The sequence below is a fragment of the Maniola hyperantus genome, chromosome 17, assembly GCF_902806685.2.
Source record: "Maniola hyperantus chromosome 17, iAphHyp1.2, whole genome shotgun sequence".
NCBI classification, from domain to species: Eukaryota; Metazoa; Arthropoda; class Insecta; order Lepidoptera; family Nymphalidae; genus Maniola; species Maniola hyperantus.
Window position 1 is genome coordinate 12038070 of NC_048552.1, and position 19388 is coordinate 12057457.

General features: G+C 35.1%; 2 long non-coding RNA genes across 3 annotated transcripts; both read right to left on the bottom strand.

Moving 5' to 3' along the window:
* Positions 1-951: 951 nt before the first annotated feature.
* Positions 952-8698, bottom strand: LOC138403490 (uncharacterized). Its single transcript, XR_011237746.1, has 4 exons — positions 7792-8698; positions 7157-7308; positions 6114-6215; positions 952-4942 (listed from the first exon to the last, which is right to left on the bottom strand). It is a non-coding gene; the product is annotated as an uncharacterized lncRNA (long non-coding RNA).
* Positions 8699-17868: 9170 nt separating this feature from the next.
* On the bottom strand, positions 17869-18799 carry LOC138403464 (uncharacterized). Of its 2 annotated transcripts, none has more exons than XR_011237724.1 (2): positions 18741-18799; positions 17869-18534 (listed from the first exon to the last, which is right to left on the bottom strand). It is a non-coding gene; the product is annotated as an uncharacterized lncRNA (long non-coding RNA). The 2 variants fall into 2 exon arrangements; XR_011237723.1 differs by having other exon boundaries at positions 18643-18741.
* Positions 18800-19388: the final 589 nt, after the last annotated feature.

Genomic DNA, 19388 nt, shown 5'->3' on the forward strand with positions numbered 1-19388 from the left:
CTAAAACTGAATATAAAGTTCGTGATTTTGATCAAAATGTAAAGTTTCAACAACTTTCATTGAATTATTTTGTTCCTCTTGTAAAATATCAATTCGTGGAACTTTACACTGTTTTCTTCTTCTTCTTATTTTGTTCTGTTTATTGTTTTACTCACTAACTCCTCATTTTCAAATGACAGTTGAAAGATTGAGGTCATTATTAAGAGGACTGTCTTATTCTTACTTTGAACACATTGTACTTTCCTTACATTTAATAATTATTTGAGGTAAGCTTTCAAACAATTGATTTTAAACCCTTAAATCTAAAATTCTTGGTACATTTAGGTATGTGCCCTATCTAAAATTAAGCACTAAAATAAAATTAACATAAACTGATGTACTAAAAGTTAATATAAAGCTAAGAGCGGTCATACACGCACCGCTTGACTCTCACATGCCCATGAGTCATGAGTCATGACTGAGTCATACGTATAAGTCATGTCGAGTTAAGCAGTCTGTGTATGGCCGTTTTAGTGCCTGGAAAACAACTTGAACATTAAGCGGCATACAGGGCAAAAGTTGGCGAATCCAGGAAGCAAGGGTCAACTTATCAACCAATGGCGTGCACCCGCGCCGACTGATTAACGTTTAAATTAATGACACGTATTTATAGAGATTTATACAATTTTAAAATGATTAACATTATAAATAGAAAACACGATTACTCCATAGATTTCGTTAATATTCACTGGAAAGAGATTAATTTGCACTGATCTTTACGTAATTTCTTAATTTCAAGACACGTAATCGCGTATTTTATACAGATTTATGTAAATAAAATGAAATTAATTAGGTCCCTAGTATTTTTAGAATGAACTTAACAAAGTACAAACACAAACCCGCAAAGTACGAACTCATATAAAGACATTAAAGATTACCATAACATAAACATATAATACTTTTTTTTAACTGGTTTTACGGCTCTGGGTTCTAAGCTATAATAATCTTGCTTGCTTGGGAACCAAAGACCAATAAAGTAAACTTAGCAAGATACTTTTTTATTCTAAATGGTTTTAAAGCGAGTCTTCTAGCGTAGCCCGTTTTAAAAATCTTAATGATTGGTTAGGTTAGGTTAGAACACTTATCTCATATTATTATTGAGTTAATTTTTTCGCAAATGGTACGAAAAGTAGAGTATTTTCCTCGGTGATAAAGCTGTCTTAGTCTTGAGTGAACTTAAATCGTCACCCGTGACAGAAGACACTGCCTTATCCCCTAGGTTAATAATTTACTATTTGCTACCTACTTTTATTTTAATTTCAGTATTTTGATCATAGCTACAAACGTTTTCTGCCATTTCACCATCTATAATTTTAAACACACTTACTTCTAAATTATTATGATTTGTTTGGAATGTAGTTTTATTGAAATTATTTATGGAAAGTGCTGGAGAGCGCGCTAAGGTTTCTTCTCTTTATGCAAATAACTTAACAACTGTTAGTTACTCGCATTAGTCTTCATTTGCAGTGGTTGTAGCTACAGATACGTTTCTTGTATTCACTAATTGAAATCTTTGCTTTTTTATTTGGAGATCCACCGTCATTTATTTTTCTTTTATTTTGATCTAAATCTGGCTCATCGTAAAGGTCTGTATTTATCCAATCTATTCTATTATAACCCCATGTTCTTAAAAGTGGATAATCATATTCTGAAGTCTTTATTATATTTATTATATTTGCATAGGACAGTATGGGCAAAATTGGCGGAGAGTATTCTTTTTTAGGTGGTGCTTGATTCATATTACAATTGTTTTTAGTTGAACTTTGTTCTGTGCTATTCATTTTATTTAAAATATTTTTATTTTCAGATGGAGTTGGTGGCCTATTAATTATTTTGGCTTTTGAAGTATCTACATTTTTGACAGATTTATTATTTTCTTTACTGCTCACAGTATTTTCTACGGTCGGAGTTTCGCTGGCTGGATTTTTCATTTTGTTGTCAATTGTTTGTTTACCTTGTTTAATATTTACAACTTGTTGCGTGTATTTTGGCGATGTAATAATTGAAACATGGGATAGTGAGTATAGGGAGTTTGAAAGAAATGGAGATGATATTGGATGTTGCGGATGTCTAAATGTTGGAGATAAAGCGCTATAACTATGAGCGTTTCCAGCAAATGCTCCTGCATTCATTAGGCGATTAAAAATTGGATACTGACTGTTAGGAAGTCTATGAATATTATTGTAATGAGAGGTATATGAGGCTCGCCGTGGCCTTATTTGTGGTGGTCTTGGAGAAGCAATCTGAAATTCCCTAGGGTGTAAATAGTTGTTAGTTTGAAATTCTTGTGACGGGCGATGAGTTACAATACTTTGTGTTGGGAATGTCGACGAAAAGTATTCAGAATTCTTTTGATCTGGGCATGGTGCCTTATTTAATAATACTGGAATAGTTTGACAAAATGAGTGAGGAATAATTTTATTATCTCTTAAAAATGATTTATCACATATTTTAACTGGCCAAGTATTTTCAGGGTAAGTTGAAGGTAAGGTATCTCGGCGTTTTTTAAAAATAGATGCAGCTACTTTAGGTGCAAATTGGTTAATATCTTGATCAATCGAAGGTACGCTTTTTCTTTCAATAACTTTGTTATTATTACTCTCTTTGGTTATATTATCATCTACATTTGTCATCGTAACAGATATGGTGTTGCGACGTTTAGGAATAGATGCAGCCACTTTAGGTGTAACTTGGTGAATGGCTTGATTATCAGTACTTTTGCTACCTATTTTCGTTTTAATTTCAGTGGCATAACTACAAACATTTTTTGGCTTTTTACTATCTGAAATTTTACAGACACTCACTTCTAAAGGATTATGACATGTTTGGAATAAAGTTTTACTGGTATTATTTACACTATTACTTAAAATTGATACATTTCTTAAACTAACAGTATTACTGTCGTTATTGGCAAGTTTATTGACATTATTATTCACAGTGCTAGTTTTTCCAGAGTTAGTGAGACAAGTTGAAGATATGGTATTGCGACGTTTTTTAAGAATAGATGCAGCTACTTTGGGTACAACTTGGTGAATTTCTTGATTATCAGTACTTTTGCTACCAATTTTTGTTTTAGTTTCAGTGGCAGAACCACAGACATTTTTTGGCTTTTTACTATCTGTAATTTTACACACACTCGCTTCTAAAGGATTATGACATGTTAGCAATAAAGTTTTGCTGGTATTATTTTCACTACTACTTAAATGTGATTCATTTCTTAAACTAACAGTATTACTGTCGTTATTGGCAAGTTTATTGACATTATTCACAGTGCTAGTTTTTCCAGAGTTAGTGAGACAAGTTGAAGATATGGTATTGCGACGTTTTTTAAGAATAGATGCAGGTACTTTGGGTACAACTTGGTGAATTTCTTGATTATCAGTACTTTTGCTACCAATTTTTGTTTTAGTTTCAGTGGCAGAACCACAAAAATTTTTTGGCTTTTTACTATCTGTAATTTTACACACACTCACTTCTAAAGGACTATGACATGTTAGCAATAAAGTTTTGCTGGTATTATTTTCACTACTACGTAAATGTGATACATTTCTTAAACTAACAGTATTACTGTCGTTATTGGCAAGTTTATTGACATTATTATTCACAGTGCTAGTTTTTCCAGAGTTAGTGAGACAAGTTGAAGATATGGTATTGCGACGTTTTTTAAGAATAGATGCAGCTACTTTGGGTACAACTTGGTGAATTTCTTGATTATCAGTACTTTTGCTACCAATTTTTGTTTTAGTTTCAGTGGCAGAACCACAGACATTTTTTGGCTTTTTACTATCTGTAATTTTACACACACTCGCTTCTAAAGGATTATGACATGTTAGCAATAAAGTTTTGCTGGTATTATTTTCACTACTACTTAAATGTGATTCATTTCTTAAACTAACAGTATTACTGTCGTTATTGGCAAGTTTATTGACATTATTCACAGTGCTAGTTTTTCCAGAGTTAGTGAGACAAGTTGAAGATATGGTATTGCGACGTTTTTTAAGAATAGATGCAGGTACTTTGGGTACAACTTGGTGAATTTCTTGATTATCAGTACTTTTGCTACCAATTTTTGTTTTAGTTTCAGTGGCAGAACCACAAAAATTTTTTGGCTTTTTACTATCTGTAATTTTACACACACTCACTTCTAAAGGACTATGACATGTTAGCAATAAAGTTTTGCTGGTATTATTTTCACTACTACGTAAATGTGATACATTTCTTAAACTAACAGTATTACTGTCGTTATTGGCAAGTTTATTGACATTATTCACAGTGCTAGTTTTTCCAGAGTTAGTGAGACAAGTTAAAGATATGGTATTGCGACGTTTTTTAAGAATAGATGCAGCTACTTTGGGTACAACTTGGTGAATTTCTTGATTATCAGTACTTTTGTTACCTATTTTCGTTTTAATTTCAGTGGCAGAACCACAAACATTTTTAGGCTTTTTACTATCTGTTATTTTACACACACTTACTTCTAAAGGATTATGACATGTTTGGAATAAAGTTTTACTGGTACTACCACTTAAACTTGATACGTTTCTAACAGTATTACTATTGTGACTAGCACTATTCACGGTTTCCGCTTGCGGTAGTTTACCATATGTTTTTGCGTTATCGTACGCTTTACCTATAATTCTTTCATAAACATCAAGCTCTGGAACTTCTGTAACGTCATCTACTATTATGTCTTTTCTTGATATTTTAAAACCAACCAAACCAGTGTTTTTTTTAAAATCTACATTTTTTATGCCGTTTTTAGATTTAGAGTGTTTATCTTCTTTCCTTTTTTGTTGAATAACGGGTTCCGGGTTTTCAGTTGTACGGTCGATTGATTCGTTATCTTCAGCTGCAAGATCCATTACACCAGGATGTTTGATTGTAAAAGCACCAATTTTTAAATCTGAAAAGAGGAAAAAAAATACCTTTAATAAAATAGGTGAAGTCTGACTAGTCCGATACAAAAAGGTTTAGCGTTTTGCCCAAATAGCTGACTCATCGCAGCTTCACTCAAGTGGAATTTTTGATAATCGGATGTGGGTGGAATGGACAAAAATCCAAAAACACGTCGTACTATGTAAATAAACGATGTAAGAAACTAAAATTGCGAAACTGGCTCTAAGGCATACTTTAATACTTTGTGATAATATCAAATGTCTTTAGTTTGTTAAAAAACGATAATGGGAGGGCGTGTCCCGCCTCAAACCCCGATTGCCATCTTGACCTGTCGCATACTATAGTTTCTTTCCATAACCCAAGCTAAATTCATTATAAATTTTGTTTTGGCAAATTAACAATTGATTTCACAATTTGTATAAATGTTTTTTTTTCATTTTTAGGGTTCCGTTCCTCAAAAGGAAAAACGGAACCCTTATAGGATCACTTTGTTGTCTGTCTGTCTGTCTGTCTGTCTGTCAAGAAACCTAAAGGGTACTACTTCCCGTTGACCTACAATCATGAAATTTGGCAGGTAACTATATCAAGTGGGGTATCATATGAAAGGTCTTTATTTGTGCATTCTAAAAAAGTTTTTTATTTATTTTTATGCATCATAGTTTTTGAATTATCGTGCAAAATGTCGAAAAACTACGACTGCACTACGGAACCCTCGTTGCGCGAGCCTGACTCGCACTTGGCCGGTTTTTTTTTACTTACACTAGCGTGAAATGTAGGTAACATTTGACGCCTGCCTCAGAACCCGTAGTACAAGATTTTACGTCTCACCAAACCAAACCAAATTCGAGAGTCGAAATACTTCCGCGTTACAGTAAAATGGACCTAAACAGCCTTGAATTGAAGTCAAATATTCAATGCCACTGATTTTAATTTCGCAATGTTTCCGCTTGGAGCGCTGGCTGTTGAAGTGTAGACAAACTTGAGCTTTAAAACAAGGCAATTAAGATCCAGTTTACTGTAACGGGGAAGTATTTTGACTTTCGAATTTGGTTTGGTTTGGTGAGACGTAAAATCTTGTACTACGGGTACTGTAGCTGAAGAGAGCTGAAGCCTCAACGTTTTGTTAGAAGTTCCATGACAGCTGTCGTGAACTGTGACAAGATGGTAGAGGAACTTACTGTTGATGTCTGAGTACCTCAGCACCGTGTCGTGTTTACAGTCGGAGATCTTCAGTGTGACCCTGGAGGCTCCATCACACTCATCAGGCTTCATGTGGCAACCTAAAACCAAACATATCGTAAAATACCAGATAGGAAAGCTATTTTTTTTTAGATACAAGTTAGCCCTTGACCACAGCTTGAATATTTTTAAGAATACACACACACACATACCACACACACACACACAAACACATACACACACACCTAAACACGCGCACGCTCATACACACTCTAAAGTGAAAATAATTATCATCTGGGAAGAGACTGACCCCCATGACACGGGTTAACCTAGTTTGGGGGTCGCCGGTAATTTTAAGCAAAATTGTATTTTACTCTTTTTAGGGTTCCGTACCTCAAAAGTAAAAACAGAACCCTTATAGGATCACTTTGTTGTCTGTCTGTCTGTCTGTCTGTCTGTCCGTCTGTCTGTCAAGACACCTACAGGGTACTTCCCGTTGATCTAGAATCATGAAATTCGGCAGGTAGGTAGATCTTATAGCTGACATTTGAGGAAAAATCTGAAAACCGTGAATTTAGGGTTAGATCACACAAAAAGCATTAAATTGTGGTCGTGAACTAATAATTAGTATTTTCAATTTTCTAAGTAAGATAACTATATCAAGTGGGGTATCATATGAAAGTTCTTCACCTGTGCATTCTAAGACAGATTTTTATTTATTTTTATGTATCATAGTTTTTGAATTATCCTGCAAAATGTCGAAAAAATATGACTGTATTACGGAACCCTCGCTGCGCGAGCCTGACTCACACTTGGCCAGTTTTTTTTTGTTCAATAAGTTGTAACCTACCTACCATTCTTGTTTTCATGCGCGTGCTATACCCAATTATTTAGTTGTAGACATAATTTTATAATAAGTATTAATTTTTCATTGGAAACTATTTAAATGTTTTATATAATGTATTTACCATCCATGTAAATTATTACTGTTTGTTTCCTTAAAAATAACTAAATTAAATTAAATTAAAAGTTACAAACAAACCTGTTGACGACATATTGACGAACAAGGAGTATTTTCCAGTATGAGCGTCGAAGTCGGGTAGACTTAGATGAGCTGGACAAAAATCTCGTCAGCTTTGCGTGTACAAAATTCGTACTTTTTAGGTCTTCGTATATTCGGTCTTCTTAACGTACCTATGTGAAAAAGACTTAATTAAGACTGATTTGTCATTTTGTGATTTTAAGGGTAGCCGAAAGGTAGCAACAGGACCCTATTAATAAGCCTTGGCTGTCTGTCCGTCCGTCGGTCCGTCCGCCTGTCTGTCAGCAGGCTGTATCTCATTAACCATTATTTTATTTTATTTTTTTAATAGAGATACCGAGCAAACGCACAGTTAAAATTTTTATAAATATAGTTAAAATTTTTGCAGAACGTTTATTTCTATTGCCGCTATAACGACAAATAATAAAAATTTCAAAATGGCCGCCAAAGAAAAATAATTATATTTATTTCATGTGCGAATCCGACTCGCACTTGACAGATTTTTGTTTTTACATCTTATTTATAAAATCGAAAAGGTAAATCCAAACAAATCCAAGCATTTTAAAATTTATGAATTACCTAAATCAATTTTTTTGCACTTTTTTCTTACATTTTAAGTTAGCGACGCGTCGTACCTTTTTAAAGCTTTTCATATCTTTTCCAGGTCCCGTTTGTAGGATTCACCATATGTCACCTTCGGCCTCGTGGGTGGTGTGGTGTGGTGGTACGTAAAAGTTAAGCGAATGATTACAATTAAGATTGCTGACGGGCTTTTACGGAAAACGCGATTAAAAGTTGGTGTTACTCGTAGGTAAAATAAGGACTTTGATAAGATTTGCTAACAACACAACACAGCTCTTTGTATTATCTAGAATATTTACGACTTACAAGGAGATAGGTTGAATTTAAAATTAAGATGGCTGAAGGGTTTTAAGCTTCAGCAAGAACATACTTAAATTAAAACTGACGTTAGGTAAAAAATATAAAAATTAGATAACATTTACTAACACATCACTGCACTTTAAATCTTGGATATTTTGCATTGAGCGATGCAAGGACAGGCTGTCAAGCCGTTTAAAAGTTGTACGAATGATTAAAATTAAGATGGCGGGTAGGTATTTAGGCGTCGACGAAAACACAATTTTAAATTGAAATTGGCGTTAGATAAAAATGAGGACTTTGATAAGATTAACTAACACATCACTGCACTTTACATTTACATCGTGGATAGGAATTTACTTTGAGCTATGCTAGGAGCCAGGCTTATGGGCCGTTAAAAATTTAAGAAATTGTTAAAATTAAAATGGCAGACGGCTTTTTGAAAACGCAATAAAAAGTTGAGGCTAGATAAAAATGAGGAGTTTGAAGGGATTTGGAGTGCCAAAGGTGGGAAGGCTACTTGGAGGGTCTCACTGCAGGACACCAGCGGAAGCGCCCGAGGCGCCTCCGTTTTCACCCACTTTTCACATGCGTCCGAGATGTATCGATGATGGCACCTGACTCCCCGAAGCCCGAGACGCTTGCGCACGTAGTCAAACTAACGTGAACCAAACAAGCTGTTCCTCGGGTGTGAACGAGACAAGGCTATCTCTCCTTTCTGCGTGTAAGTGAGAAAAAGATGCCTTGGAAAATTCTAGAAAGATTTAGATATTGGTTGGAGCGGGCGACATATATATCACTCCTGGGTAATAGACAGAGATCGACGTAACTATGTCAGTTGCACTTGTCATTCATATCGTATTAGACCAGAAAGTGAGACAAGGTTACCTCTCCTCTCGGCGTGCGAGGAAGAAAAAATACGGAAATGGATTTTCTAGAACTTACTTAAAGATATTAAATGTAATACTGGCATCCCACGGTGAGTGATTCTGTGAACTATGACGCAGGCCGACGACCAAGGGCATCTACGCACTACACACAAAGCTCGTCCAACGGCGCGTGTCAGTTTGTGCGGGTTTTGACATTCGAAGGCATTTTGTCATCCGCGGATCGGACGCACCGCGACGGACGTGGCTGCGGTACCACGGACTATACTCTTTCTACGGTGCATCATCGGTGAGGGCTGGTCTACGTCCGTCTGTCATATCACACACCGTGGGAAGCCGGTTTTAGATTTAGAGTGGAGGATCTATATTATCACCCCTACTTAATGGAAAGAGATCGACATAATTCTGTCAGTTGACCTTCGTATCCTCGTATCGTACATCCATGCAATAATTATTAATATGAGTACTAGCACCTAGTACATGTAAGACTTAGGTACTTCCTAATTCCATGATTACAGGTAAAAAAATCTTAGTAGGTACTTACACGAAGCACTTTCTTAAATGTGATGGTTGCTGTGGTAGTTGCAGAGTTTGACTAACGGGAGTACTTACTCTATACGTTTCAGTTTCAGCAAAGGCCAAGAAAGTATATTGCCACCCTTTTTCAAAAACTGCGAAAGTATTTTTAAGTTGTTTAAAAACTTGTGTCAAATCAAATCAAATGAAAACAATTTATTCAAAATAGGTAATAAATTACAATTTTTGATTATTAGTTATTTAGTTTGGCCATCCAAAGGGGTAATGCTGCCAGCATCTTGGGTACAATGCCTGGCTGCAGTGGTCTCGACGAGGTTTTAGATTTAATTTAATTTATTTTAGTTTTAATTTAATGTTATTTTTTTTTTAGATTTAAGTTTATTAATAGTTTATTTGTTAACCATTGATATTAACCATTTGGAAATAAAGAACAATACAGTTTCATTCAATACTAGCTGTTAATTGTATGAATTGAATTTAATTACCGAATCATTACTGATTGAATTCAAATCATTTTGGAATCATCAAACAGAATTTTGGAAATCGTATTTGTCTAGAAAATTAATAAAATACAGAAAAATTAACTGTTTCTAATTAAAATTAAAAAAAATTTGATTGTCAGTTGTTGGATTTGATTTGATGTCTAAGAACAATGCTACGCAACAAGCTTAGCTATGCATAGCATTATGCGTAGCTTGATGGATGCGCAGGATCCTACGCCGGGTGCCACGTAAGATGCCTCGCAGGATGCTACGAAGGATCGCTACGCAGGATGCTACGACGTGTGCTACGCAGGACCAAGGTTTTACGTACTAACCTTTTCTGGAAATATAAGTTTTTAAATTCCCATGTTTTTGGACATAACTCACACACTACTCTTTGGGGTAACGTGTAAAAAATGACTCCTCACGCGCCATTTTAACTTTGTGTGTCCATATTTTAATGTATATATAACGGGTACATACCACGATTAATTTTTGTTTTTATTTGTCGATATTTCAACCCAATTGCACGGGTCGTGGTTACGACGGGACCGCGGTGCTGCGAGAGATGAAGTTCGAGCTGTCAATCGACAAATAAAAACAAAAATTAATCGTGGCATGTACCCGTTATATACATCAAAATATGTATATAAATAGTATGTTAAACCACGAAATAAGCTTAAAATCATTTGTGTGTCCATGTCAGAAGTACGATTTTAGTCCTGACCCTCAATTAGGAAACCTGCATCAATCATTATTACAATCTCAATTGTTCTGAATTTGTGCGATTCTTGTTGCAACAATGCATTGTAGCCAATAGTGAGCGAGCGTCAACCAATCAGAGGTGATTGCGATCGTGACATTGTAGCTGTCATTCTCCCGCAATTGCGCAGCTGATTTAAAAGGTGAACCATACTTTTGACGTGACAGTTGACCATAGAGTTAAAATGGCGCGTAAGGAGTCATTTTGTATGGACTGTACCTATCCGTTTTTAGCTAAGGATAGCAAAAAAGTAAAACTGACACAGTTACTACACTGTATCACAGAACACAGAGTAGGTACATTGTGCAGTATAATATACACAAAAGCAGCTGGATTCCTAGTCTCTGTCCCTCCTTTCATAGCAGATCGTAATTACGATAGGATACCAGCGGTAGCTGACGTGAAAGGAATGAAAAAACCCACTTTTTTAACGTGGCCCGTTTCGGGATTGTGACGGAGGGTCTTTTCAATTCATTCAAAGAACCCTGTCGGTGACATTTTGTTTTTACATCAAGTTGCCATTCCTTTTTTCCTGGTCATTTTTCTTCCTTCCGAGAATTTTTCCGTAAAAAAAAAAAATGGAGGGGTTTATTCGTAGTGTGCTCCAAACAATCGTAGCAACCGCAAAGTTTCTTGCTGGTTTTTCTTGGTAGGAATGGCATTCCGAACCAGTGGTAAATTAATTTGACAATTCAAAATTCCATTCCATTTTATTCCATTCTATTTTATTAGGTATATTTTATTGTTTGACTCTCATTAATTGAATATTGCCCAATCAAACTCAGTGAAATTTGTAGAAAGGTCTTAAGGAGCTGTTATTTTCCAGATTTCCGTTAAAATATTTCATATCAAAGTTACACGATTTTGGTCTCAAAAACTTACAAATCTAAACCCGTATAACTTTAAAACTAGTTATTTTCGAAAATTTGTCAAACCATAAACCTAAATAATAGTACAACGTGTCCACAAAATTACACCCATCAAAAACATAACATGTACAAAAATCCAAGTCTCGTAATGTACCTAGTTCTTCTACCGCAAAAAGTTTTGAGATCCAACTTATAACCAATTCGGTTCATTTATTCAGCACCTACCTATCTTTATAATAATATGTAATATATTTATTTATTCAAAATGTTGTACAAGACAAAGACTCCTTAAAACTAGTACACATAAAAAAGGTAGAAACAATAAATATGAAAACCTGAAGGAGTGCTTTGGCGTCCGTGCTAGGTAAACCTGTGTTACGGGCGCCGCAGCCTTCCCTTGGATCCATCATTAAATATGGAGTACAAATTTAAATTTAAATTTAGGCTATGTGTGTGTGTGTGTGTGTGTGTCTTTGTTTGTAGTCACACCTAATCTTATTCTATTTAACATTTCAACAAAGTCAGAATCACTGAGTTGTCTCATGTTTATGCAGGTCAGTTCATCTAAATATATAAAAGCGAAATACCACTCACTCACTCACTGACTGACTGACTGACTAACTAATCACGAAATCTCAGGAACTATAAGGCCTACAAACTTGAAATTTGGAAGATAGGTTCTTTCTAGGACGTAGATGTCAGCTAAGAAACGGTTTTTAAAAATTCCCCCCCTAAGGGTGTGAAAGGGGGGGTCGAAAGTTGTATGAAAGTCCTATGTTTTTGAAGTTAGAGACATGAAAATCGACATTTAGTTTATTAGCTTTAAATAATAAAAATCTGTATAAGTCAATTTGGGAATTTCCCCCCTTAAGGGGAAATGTTTTTATAGAAAAGTTTTAACAATTGTTATTTTTACTTAAAATTTGAAATGTAGGCTATTTCTAGGGGTATCAGATAAAAAAGGATATAACTAAATTCTCCCCCTAAGGGGGTGAAATGGGGGTTGAAAAGTTTTATAAAAATCCTATGTTTTTGAAGTTAGAGACTGAGTGAGTAGGGAAGTGAGGCCTTTTGCAGCGGGAAAATTTCAGATCTCATGGCCAGAATCCAGAAATTTACGCGGACGAAGTCGCGGGCAAAGGCTAGTTATTATATGAAAATGAATGAAAATGAAAATGAAAATGAAAATCTTTTTTATTCGTATAAACTTTTACAAGTGCTTACGAATAGTCGGATGCATCTACCACTGGTTCGGAATGCCTTTCCTGCCGAGAAGAACCAGCAAGAAACTCGGCGGTTGCTCTTTTCAAATATTTGATATAGGTACAAAATTATGCCATGTATAAAATAGTATTTGCAGTCTTGTGCGTCGCTGGAACGAGCTGCAGGTCAAATCCACGCTCTTTTATCATTTAGATAATCTTCAATTGTGTAATATGCTTTTTTCAGGAGCATATTTTTAATAGATTTTTTAAACTTGTGCAAAGGTAAGTCCAAAATAGTTTGCGGGATTTTATTATAAAAGGTAATACCAATACCCACAAATGACTTTTGGACTTTCCTGAGGCGGAAGGCAGGAGCTGCAAGTTTGTCTCTGTTTCTAGTTAGCCTATTGTGTAGATCACCAATTTTCTTGTAACTAAGAATATTTTGTCTTACAAAAATTATGTTATTATAAATATATTGAGAGGCTACAGTAAGGATATCTATTTCCTTAAATTTCTCTCGAAGGGAATCGCGTGGTCTTAAGTTATAAATTGCGCGTATTGCCCTTTTTTGTAAAACAAAAATTCTCCCAATATCTGCCGCTTTACCCCATATTAAGATTCCATAAGACATAATACTATGGAAGTAAGCAAAATATACTATCTTTGCGGTTTCCACGTCAGTTAACTGCCGAATCTTTCTAACAGCGTAAGCGGCAGAGTTTAATTTGCTAGCAAGAGTTGATATATGGGTGCCCCATTGAAGCTTCGCATCTAAGGTTATCCCCAAAAATGTTGTAGTCTCTTCTATTTTTAATGTATCGTTATTTATCATTAAATTAATGTTACTTGTGTTCTTGGTATTGGGCAGTGCGAATTCAACACACTTAGTTTTTTTTGAATTTAAAAGTAAATTATTTACGGTAAACCAGTGAGTTACCTGAGATATGGCACCACTCACATCGTCAAAATTGTCTTTATTTCTATCAACTTTAAAAATCAAAGACGTATCATCAGCAAATAGTACAATATCGCAAGTATTTTGGACAAAATATGGTAAATCGTTTATGTATACCAAGAACATGAAAGGACCTAGAATAGAGCCTTGAGGAACACCCATTAGTGAGGCTGATCCGGATGACTTTACATCGTTAACACACACTGTTTGAATACGATTACCAAGATAAGACGCAATGAGACCAAGCGCAGTGTCTTTGATTCCGTAGTGGCTCAATTTAACCAGGAGAGTCTCGTGCTCAACGCAATCAAATGCCTTGGATAAGTCACAAAAAATACCAATGGCATTCTGTGAGCCTTCCCATGCACTGAATATATGCTTTAACAGCATTGCGGCCGCGTCGGTTGTTGATTGACCTTTAGTGAAACCATACTGCTCAGAATGGAGTAGCTTATTTAGATTAAAATGCCGAAGCAGTTGGTTGAGCATGATTTTCTCAAATATCTTGCTCAGTGTTGGAAAAATTGAAATTGGCCTGTAATTATTTGGATCACTTCTGCAACCAGATTTAAAAAGAGGTATCAATTTACTACATTTCATGAGGTCTGGAAAGGATCCTGAATCCACAGATTCATTAAAAATTATGGCTAGATATGGCGCAATAATATCGATAATATTGCTGATTATTTTTACTGATATCCCCCATAGATCTCCTGTTTTTTTTCTTTGTAAAGATTTGAACACTTTAATAATGTCATGTGGTGTAACGTATTCAAACCTAAACAAGACACCGCACTCAGCAACATTGGCCCTGAGTAGATCATAGGCTTCTGTTGGCGAGGAACTAAGGGAACTAGTAGTGGTGACTGGAATATTCCGAAAAAAATTCTCAAATGTATTTGCAATTTCAATGTTGGAGTCAATAACACGGTTATTAATTTTATATAAGATAAGCTTAGTATCTAATACTTCCCAACGATCAGCTACAGGAACCCAGGACCACCACCTATTGTTTCACAGAATTTGGACTATCCAGATTTTAAAATCTTGACGCACAAAAGTGTATCAGTCATTTAATTTAACAACAGCTATCCAGTCCATTTTAAACACATAATACACCTTTTTTTACACCATAATAATAAAATATCTCTTGCTCTTGGGAAGGCCTATGTCCAGCAGTGGACGCAAATAGGCTGATTGATTGAATAAAATATCGCGACGCGAACTTTTTTGGTATTAATTTCACAACTATTTTACTATAATATTATATTAATAGTTAACACCAAAATCTGGGAATATAACACGGTGCAAGATCTTTTGTCACGTTCTCAAATTCATCTGACGTCTAATTTACTTAAACTTTAAAACTATCTAATGGACTAAGAGCCAGCGCGTGCCAGACCTTTTTTATTTTATAAAAGCTGAAAAAAAATCTGCGTATTGTTTCCAACACTGGAGGAACGTTTGTTTGGATCATGGTGGCACGGCAACCCCCTGCCAGACACCCTTAAAGTTTAATAGTTTAAGGGTGTCTGGTAAGGGGTTGCCACGACTCTAAGTGTCTGGCAAATGACGTGATTCCTAATACTATTTCGAAGCAAATGTAAAAAATTTGACTTTACAATTTGACGTCAGATTTTTTACACCTTTATCACCTGTTATCTCCCAAAGCCACCATGATCCTTGTTGTATGACAAGACAATACACAGAGAAAATTTCGGCTTTTATAAAATAACGAAGGTCTGACACGCGCTGGCTCTCTCTCTCTCTATAACAAACAATACAAATTATATTTTACGAGTATCACATGTTCAGACGGAGCCTATGAATGGATCTTGACATTTAGGGCTGCCAACCTTACTTTATAATAAAATATTGTACCTACTTTATTTTAGGCAAACATATTTTAGGAGAGCAATAGAGTAAGTTAAAATACTTTTTTTCACCTATCTTGAATTTTGAAGATTATTATTCTAACCCAAAGAAATAAAAGTTTTAAGTGATTTTTGGCTCAAATTAAAACAATAATAATTAGCACAACAATGATTAGCACTGATTTTCGTTTTGAACGCAATGTAATCTAAAACATTATCAATTAACACTTCACTATTTCCCACGCATTGTTGTTTGTTGAAGTAATTATTTTCTGCTATCCTTTTCTCAGATAAATGCTACTTATTAAGCGGCGGGACGAAAGAAAGTGTGTTAAACTTAAACTTGGATAAGGACTTGTTTATAAAATATATGCAACTAGCATATGCTCGCGACTTTGTCCACGTGGACTACATAAATTTCAAACCCCTATTTTACCCCTTCAGCACGGCTAGCATGGGCCGAAGATAAAAATTATATCCCCCGATTTTATCCACTGCACAGGAGATAACATTAACTTCTCCACCCCTCAGAGCACGGCAACAGGGGAGAGGAGAAGTTTATCCCCGTTTGACATTTCACGGGGACTCGGGGGACTATTTATCCACCGTCTATAGCATGGGGCCAAATAAAAGAAGATAAACTGTCCTTTTTTGACATTTGAGAGGGATAATTTTATCATCGAGATTAGAGGTGGGTATAAGCTCATAGAACTTTAACTCAATTATTAAAAGATCAAAAAACATGTCTCGCGCTTTTTTTATTAGTTTGAAATAGAGAATTTAGAACGAAAATAACATGAGCACGTAATTAGTGATGGAAGTAATCCCTTTGAATTTCCCGACGCTGAGTTCCAACACTTGTTTCGGATGGACAAATATTATGTGCTGTACTTATGCGAGCAGCTTAATGAAGCACTAAAGCCGATTAATTCGGTGGATGGATTCATAAAAGTAAGTAAGTACTTACCTATTACCTAAAACCATCTTGTGCAAACGAATAGGTACCTAATTTAGGTTACCTACTTAGGTAGGTAGTAGGTACCTACAAATAGGTATTCGCGGCTATTCTCTATTTATTCTACGTCCTCACATCTATAAGACTCTTGGCAGATGGTAGTTACCAGTGAGATACAAGTCAAGGTCATGGGATGACTATTGCCCGCGACTTCATCTGTGTGGATTTAGGTTTTGAAAATCCTGTGAGAACTATTTGATTTTCCAGAATAAAAAGTAGCCGGTGTCCATCCTCGGGATGTAAGCTAACTCTGTAGGTACTAAATTTCATCTAAATCGGTTAGACTGTTGGGCTGTGAAAAGCTAGCAGACAGACAGGCAGACACACTTTCGCATTTATAATATTAGTATGGATTATTGGAAATATAAAATAACACAATGACTCATTATAATAAAATCATTTATTTGAACAAAATAGGCAGGAGTCTAATTTAACAAAACAATTCTTAAATTAAAATACACACCTATATCATAGTTAAATACATAATGATACACAAACACAATAACACTTTACAAATTATAATGGTTCATCATAAGTGTTTTGTAAGAGTAAATATGTTAGCCTATTATACTTTATAGACCATTTCAGTATATCCTCTTACTCTTAATTTATTATTATTGAAAATCATTAATGTATAAATTGTATATTTCAGAATTCCAATGGAACAACCAAAGGACAGACTAGAAAATGTAACAAATAAAGAAGTCTCACATATCTATGGATCAAACCAGACTGCTAACTGTTGCCCGACAGTAAAAGGGAAAAAGGGATGGAATAATAAATACATATTTGCATTAAAATATATTTCTTTAAGTACCTATTACCTAAAACCACCTTGTGCAAACCCATCCTTATATCTACTACTACTACTAGGGTTCTGTAGGGTACCAATGGGACCCTATTACAGTCTCAGCTCTCCATCTGTCTGTCTCCTGAAACGTAACAGGTTAAAGTTGAAATTTTGTACTTATTTCTATTGCTGCTATAACAAAAAATAAGTTTCTTCAAAAAATAATTTTGCTTTAAGTACTCTGTGTGATTGAGTAACAAACACAAACTTTTAGGCATAATATTAGGAATACCAATTAAAACAATGCTTATTTGGATGTACATTGTACACAAATCTCTGATGTTAACTTAACAGATCTAAAAGTAGTGCTATTATCCTTAAGAAAAGGAAGTAACAAGTTTAATGTTCAATCAAACCACACTGCCATAGAATAACTTCCTATATTCATAACTATTTACAAATTACAAAAATGTACATATCCTCTACTTACTTTTTATTTATTTATTGGCATTTATAGGAAAACCACTCGGGGCTATTGGTTTTATAAAGTACCCACTGTGTACAAAGTGGGTTAAACGACAGTCTCACCATAGTCCACCACCGACACTTCAAAGATTTCCTGCCATAAGATAAAAAACATTGGCTTGACATGCTTATAAAGAAATTAGGTTAGTTTAATAGCTCAAACCATACCAGCTTAACCAATTTTAAGTGATATTGAACTCTTCTCAGTGCAGTGTGCTGAACTGTTAGTTTTATCATCATCTCAAACAATAATGAAAATATTTTATGTTGATAAGATGTGTACCTAACTTACCTATTCCAATAGGTAGGTACCTAAAGTTATTTTGAGTTTGTTATACAAGACACACATTTAATAGAACTAAATTAATACACGCATCTCTCTGGCTGGCCCATTATGGAGTCTTCAGGTCCAATTCCTGTTGAGCATTTATGCCCAACAGTGATAATTAATATTGAACAGTGATAATGAATATTGCTCATATATGTGACCGACGGCACTATTGAGACATTTCCCGGTGGTCCTACATCCCGAGCTGCCTCATCATACTTGTCAGTCAGTGGCCAGTGCCCTTCTTCAAGTACATATTTCCATGTCTGCAAATAAAACAACAATATATGCATTTCTTTGTCGCTAACAATATCAATATATTATCACTTCAATTTTGTGTACTGACTAACACAAATTGTCTTTGTGATACTTACTGTGATAGCTAGGAATTTCAACTATTCGATTATTTTTTAATTTGGATAATTCAAAAGTGGAGTTAGGTTAGGTAAACACAAACAATAACAATACTTACGTGCATAATCTTCTGTGAATGTTTTTTAAACTATTTTACGGCTCCGGCTTCTAGCTCTTTTAAAATAAAAAGCAGCCACAGACGTAACGAAAACGAGCAAAATCAAAAGCACAGATAAAAAATAATAACACTTTGACATTAACCGAGGACTAGTCTTTCCCCGCCTTATCACCGGGGATAATTATATCCAACCCTGTGCCCATGCTCGGAGAGTGGAAATAACTATCGGAGGGGATAAAATTTTTATCCTTTCCTCGGGGAGAAAATTTCCCGGCCCATGCTAGGCCTGCAGGAGTTGAATTTTAAAAAATCCTTTCTTAGCGGATGTCTACGTCATAATCTGCATGCCAAATTTCAGCCCGATCCGTTCAGTAGTTTGAGCTATGCGTTGATAGATCAGTCAGTGAGTCGGTCAGCTTTTCTTTTTGTATATATAGATTTACTGTTTACTGACATTGTCTATTAATAGACAAGACGGAAGACCTTCTGTCAATAAGTAGATTTGTAGCTGCTCTCGTTTGTTTTTAATGTGAGTTTTCCACCTCAGCTTTGTATTCAGTATCATACTGAGGTATTCAGCTGTATTGAAAACGTTATCTGTTTACAATTAATGTAAATCGGGTGATATTTTAGAAAAAAAATATTATT